Source organism: Delphinapterus leucas, chromosome X (assembly GCF_059928025.1).
Source record: "Delphinapterus leucas isolate spDelLeu-1000000601 "Yukka" chromosome X, BTC_Dleu_Yukka2, whole genome shotgun sequence".
Classification (NCBI taxonomy): Eukaryota; Metazoa; Chordata; class Mammalia; order Artiodactyla; family Monodontidae; genus Delphinapterus; species Delphinapterus leucas.
This window is the reverse complement of record NC_143150.1, coordinates 112,609,688-112,616,369: the sequence shown is the minus strand read 5'-3', so window position 1 is coordinate 112,616,369 and position 6,682 is coordinate 112,609,688. Positions and strand designations below refer to the sequence as shown.

Genomic DNA, 6,682 nt, shown 5'->3' with positions numbered 1-6,682 from the left:
AGAGACCCACTTCAGACCTAGGGACACATACAGACTGAAAGTGAGGGGATGGAAAAAGATATTCCATGCAAATGGAAATCAGAAGAAAGCTGGAGTAGCAATACTCATATCAGATAAAATAAACCTTAAAGAATGTTACAAGAACAAGGAAGGACACTACATAATGATCGAGGAATCAATCCAAGAAGAAGATATAACAATTATAAATATATATGCACCCAACATAGGAGCACCTCAATACATAAGACAACTGCTAACAGCTATGAAGGAGAAAATCGACAGTAACACAATAATAGTGGGGGACTTTAACACCTCACACCAATGGACAGATCATCCAAAATGAAAATAACTAAGGAAACAGAAGCTTTAAATGACACAGTAGACCAGATAGGTTTAATTGATATTTATAGGACATTCCATCCAAAAACAGCAGATTACACTTTCTTCTCAAGTGTGCACAGAACATTCTCCAGGACAGATCACATCTTGGGTCACAAATCAAGCCTCAGTAAATTTAAGAAAACTGAAATCATATCAAGCATCTTTTCTGACCACAATGCTATGAGATTAGAAATGAATTACAGGGAAAAAAACGTAAAAAACACAAACACATGGAGGCTAAACAATATGTTACTAAATCACCAAGACATCACTGAAGAAATCAAAGAGGAAATCAAAAAATACCGAAAGACCAATGACAATGAAAACATGATAATCCAAAACCTAGGGGATGCAGCAAAAGCAGTTCTAAGAAGGAAGTTTATAGCTTTACAAGTCTACCTCAAGAAACCAGAAAAATCTCAAATAAACAATCTAACCTTACACCTAAAGGAACTAGAGAAAGAAGAACAAACAAAACCCGAAGTTAGCAGAAGGAAAGAAATCATAACGATCAGAGCAGAAATAAATGAAATACAAACAAAACAATACCAAAGATCAATAAAACTAAAAGCTGGTTCTTTAAGAAGATAAGCAAAATTGATAAACCATTAGCTAGACTTATCAAGAAAAAGAGGGAGAGGACTCAAATCAATAAAATTAGAAATGAAAAAGGAGAAGTTACAACAGACACTGCAGAAATACAAAGCATCCTAAGAGACTACTACAAGCAACTCTATGCCAATAAAATGGACAACCTGGAGGAAATGGACAAATTCTTAGAAAGGTATAATCTTCTAAAACTGAAACAGGAAGAAATAGAAAATATGAACAGACCAATCACAAGTAATGACATTGAAACCGTGATTAAAAATCTTCCAACAAACAAAAGTCCAGGACCAGATGGCTTCACAGGTGAATTCTATCAAACATTTAGAGAAGAGCTAACACCCATCCTTCTCAAACTCTTCTAAAAAATTGCAGAGGAAGGAACACTCCCAAACTCATTCTATGAGGCCACCATCACCCTGATACCAAAACCAGACAAATATACAAAAAAAGAAAATTATAGACCAATATCATTGATGAATATAGATGCAAAAATCCTCAACAAAATAATAGCAAACAGAATCCAACAACACATTAGAGGGATCATACACCATGATCAAGTGGGATTTACCCCAGGGATGCAAGGATTCTTCAATATACGCAAATCAATCAATGTGATATACTATATTAACAAATTGAAAAGGAAAAACCATATGATCATCTCAATAGATGCAGAAAAAGCTTGTGACAAAATTCAACACCGATTTATGACAAAAACTCTCCAGAAAATGGGCATAGAGGGAACCTACCTCAACATAATAAAGGCCATATACGACAAACCCACAGCAAACATCATTCTCAATGGTGAAAAACTGAAAACATTTCCTCTAACATCAGGAGCAAGACAAGGATGTCCACTCTCACCACTATTATTCAACATAGTTTTGGAAGTCCTAGCCACGGCAATTACAGAAGAAAAAGAAATAAAAGGAATACAAGTTGGAAAAGAAGAAGTAAAACTGTCACTTTTTGCAGATGACATGATACTATACATAGAGAATCCTAAAGATGCCACCAGAAAACTACTAGAGCTAATCAGTGAATTTGGTAAAGTTGCAGGATACAAAATCAATGCCCAGAAATCTCTTGCATTCCTGTACACTAATGGTGAAAAATCTGAAAGAGAAATTAAGGAAACACTCCCTTTTACCACTGCAACAAAAAGAATAAAATACCTAGGAATAAACCTACCTAGGGAGACAAAAGACCTGTATGCAGAAAACTATAAGACGCTGATGAAAGAAATCAAAGATGACACAGATGGAGAGATATACCATGTCCTTGGATTGGAAGACTCAATCTTGTGAAAATGACTATACTACCCAAAGCAATCTACAGATTCAATACAATCCCTATCAAATTACTAATGGCACTTTTTATGGAACTAGAACAAAGAATCGTAAAATTTGTATGGAGACAAAAAAGGCCCCGAATAGCCAAAGCAGTCTTGAGGGAAAAAAACGGAGCTGGAGGAGTCAGACTCGTGACTTCAGACTATACTACAAAGCTACAGTAATCAAGACAATATTGTACTGGCACAAAAACAGAAATATAGATCAATGGAACAGGATAGAAAGCCCAGAGATAAACCCATGCACCTATGGTCAACTAATCTATGACAAAGGAGGCAAGGATATACAATGGAGGAAAGACAGTCTCTTCAATACGTGGTGCTGGGAAAACTGGACAGCTACATGTAAAAGAATGAGATTAGAACATCTCCTAACACCATACACAAAAATAAGCTCAAAATGGACTCGAGACCTAAATGTAAGACCGGACACTATGAAACTCTTAGAGGAAAACATAGGAAGAACCCTCTATGACATAAATCACAGCAAGACCTTTTTTGATCCACCTTCTAGAGTAATGGAAATAAAAACAAAAATAAACAAATGGGACCTAATGAAACTTAAAGTCTTTTGCAAAGCAAAGGAAACCATAAACAAGATGAAAAGACAACCTTCAGAATGGGAGAAAATATTTGCAAACGAATCAACAGACAAAGGATTAATCTCCAAAATATATAAACAGCTCATGCAGCTCAATATTAAAGAAACAAATGACCCAATCCAAAAATGGGCAGAAAACTTAAATAGACATTTCTCCAAAGAAGACCTACAGATGGCTAAGAAGCACATGAAAAGCTGCTCAACATCACTAATTATTAGAGAAATGCAAATCAAAACTACAAATGAGGTATCACCTCACACCAGTTAGAATGGGCGTCATCAGAAAATCTACAAACAACTAATGCTGGAGAGGGTGTGGGAAAAAGGGAACCTTCTTGCACTGTTGGTGGGAATATAAATTGATACAGCCACTATGGAGAACAGTGTGGAGGTTACTTAAAAAACTGAAAATAGAATTACCATATGATCCAGCAATCCCACTACTGGCCATATACCCAGAGAAAACCATAATTCAAAAAGACACATGCACCCCAATGTTCATTACAGCACTATTTACAATAGCCAGGTCATGGAAGCAACCTAAATGCCCATTGACAGACGAATGGGTAAAGAAGATGTGGTACATTTATACAGTGGAATATTACTCAGCCATAAAAAGGAACGAAATTGGGTCATTTGTTGAGACGTGGATGGATCTAGAGACTGTCATATAGAGTGAAGCAAGTCAGAAAGAGAAAAACAAATATCGTATATTAACACATGTATGTGGAACCTAGAAAAACGGTACAGATGAACCGGTTTGCAGGGCAGAATTTGAGACACAGATGTAGAGAACAAACGTATGGACACCAGGAGGGAAAGCCACAGGGGGGTGGGGATGGTGGTGTGATGAATTGGGAGATTTGGATTGAGATGTATACACTGATGTGTATAAAATTGATGACTAATAAGAACCTGCTGTATAAAAAATAAAATAAAAAGATTAATTAATTAATTATTTTATTTCTTTTTGGCTGTGTTGGGTCTTTGTTGTGGCACCCGAGATCTTCGTTGAGGCACGTGGGATCTTTCATTGTGGCTCGTGGGCTGTTCATTGTGGTGTGCGGACTTCTCTCTAGTTGTGGCGTGTGGGCTCTGTAGTTGTGGTGCGTGGGTTCCAGAGCGCATGGGCTCTGTAGTTTGCAGCACGTATGCTCTAGATGAGGCACAAGAGCTCAGTTAGTTGTGGCGCGCGGGCTTAGTTGCCCTGCTGCATGTGGGAACTTAGTTCCCTGACCAGGGATAGAGCACACGTCCCCTGAGTTGGGAGGTGGATTCTCTACCACTGGACCACCTGGGGAGTCCCTAGTCACATCTTTAGAATCCCTTTTGCCATGTAAATGGTTCCAGGGATTAGGTCATGGACATCTTTGAGGGGGGCCATTATTCTGTCTACCACAGAATATTATGTTTTTACTTTTTATTTTTGTGTCTATTTTATAATTTTATATAATGTGTATGTGTTACCTAAAATGTGTAAGTTAAAACTAGAAAAGTGTTATAGTTTAATTTCAAGTGACATGAAATGTGGTTATTTATAAACTTTACCTGGCTCCATGTGAAGCTTGAGCTTCGCATCCAGTTATTTTCTTACTTTTTTTTTTTTTTTTTTTTTTGCGGTACGCGGGCCTCTCACTGTTGTGGTCTCTCCCGTTGCGGAGTACAGGCTCCGGACGCGCAGGCTCAGCGGCCATGGCTCATGGGCCCAGCCGCTCCGCGGCATGTGGGATCTTCCCACACCAGGGCACGAACCCGTGTCCCCTGCATCGGCAGGCGGACTCTCAACCACTGCGCCACCAGGGAAGCCCTTCTTACTTTTTATTTATATTAAATCATAAAATTCAAATTCACAGTATGTTGCTAGAAATGGCAGCAAGTGTTTGGTAGCTGGGTCAGAGACTTTTGTATATTGGATCGAACAAGGACCCATGAATTGAAAAGTCATTTCTCCCATTTATTGTCTCCCCCAGCCGCTAAGGGGATGAAGTATCAGACTCAAATTCTGTAAGGATGAATGTTTCACCTTAGGAGAGGGTCTCACTGGGGGCAGTACCACCAAGGGTATGCTTTGAAAACACATGGGGCTATTTTGGTTGTTACAGTGATTGACAGGAATCCCCTGGCAGGAATCCCCTGGCAGGAATCTCCTGGCATTTAGAGGGCAGGGGCCAAGAATGTCATATGTCCTTCAATGCATGTGACATTCACAGGGATGAATTTTTCTAAACCTTACATAATTTTCAAATGTTCCCCTAGCCAGTCGTGTGTATGAGAAACCTATTTGTGATTGTCTCAGCCTAAGCCTAACCTCATTTTACATGTAAAGTCAAAGTACTTTTTTCTTTTTCTAAAATTTACTTTTAAAAATATGGGACGCTTCCACAAATGTGCATGTCATTCTGGTTCAGGGGCCATGCTAATCTTCTCTGTATAATTCCAATTTTAGTATATTGCTGCTGAAGCGAGCATAACTCAAAAGTATTTTCTGAACAGTTTTAATATCCTGGAATTTTCCAGGAACGGAACTACTGTGTAAATTGAAAGGAGTGTGTGTTGTTTTGTTTGGAACGTTACCAAGAATGGTTTAATGTTTTAGAAAATCACACCAATGACATCAATGCCATTTATGGGCTGTGCTGGATATCTTCCATTTGCCCTTCGAGATTCACTCCACCCCTCTCTACCTCCCCTGGCCCTGGGAAGGGACTGTATCAACAGGTTTCCTAGCCCTCTAGCTTCTGGGTGGGTTCACTCATTGGAAAGCACGGGCAGGAGATCTGGAAGGTAAAAGGAGAGTGAGGTATGCTACTTGAAATGACCATCAAGAACTAGGTGTTATCTGATCCATGGAAACATAAAGTTGGATGTGACAGAGGTATTCTGTTTGAAAATGATAACGTTATATATACGATTGAGTCCAAGCTAGTCAGAAGGCACAAGTAAACTGCCTGAAGAGGTGTTTTAAACTCCTCCAGTACTTGTTCCTACCGATCAACTTCTCACTTAATCCGCATTTATGGCTTCCTAGAGAGTTCTCTATGACTGGTTAACAGAGAAAAAGCACAGGCCTGGTTTTTGCACAGTTTGCTGGAACTAGATAAAGGCAGAATGTAGCTGCATTCTAGCCTCTATTTTACCACTGAAAAATAGTGGTAAAAGAAAATATTCTAGGGACAAAACTTTGGGCAGTACGTCTTATTGTTCACTTCATGTGGAAGGAGAGATGGCCTCTCTTCTCTCTGGGCATAATATTATTGGGAGATACAATCTGACACAGCCCAGAGTGGCCCTGCTTGTTCTTGTTTTATATGGCAAGAATGCAAGGCCCTGACCACTTTACCTGGCTCATTTCTCAGGGCTGTGTTTGCAGGGAGCTGTCTTGAGGGATGAGGTGATATTTCCCTCTGGGATAAAGAGCAGGCTTGCTGTAAAAGATGTGAATTTCCCAAGGCCAATATCCTGCGGCTGTGACGCAGACATGCACTGTGTCCACCTGGCCCCTCTGCATGGCCCCCTGTTGGACCTGGGGATGTGGGGAACCCACAGAAATATGCTGACGGTGCTCATACTGCTTACTGTGCTGCTGGCACCCAGGAAATAGTAACAGGCTAACTTGTTAGCTTGTAAGTAGGAGAAAATCCCGTACCCTGACAAATATTTGTTACACACTTTGTGGTTGGTTTTACAAGCCTTTTGCATATTACATGACTTGAACCTGATTTCACATTGAGGGGTGCAACTCA

General features: G+C 39.6%; 1 non-coding gene across 1 annotated transcript; it reads right to left on the bottom strand.

Annotated features, from left to right (window-relative positions):
* Positions 1 to 5,301: 5,301 nt before the first annotated feature.
* Positions 5,302 to 5,407, bottom strand: LOC115803573 (U6 spliceosomal RNA). Its single transcript, XR_004024307.1, has one exon. It is a non-coding gene; the product is annotated as a U6 spliceosomal RNA (small nuclear RNA).
* Positions 5,408 to 6,682: the final 1,275 nt, after the last annotated feature.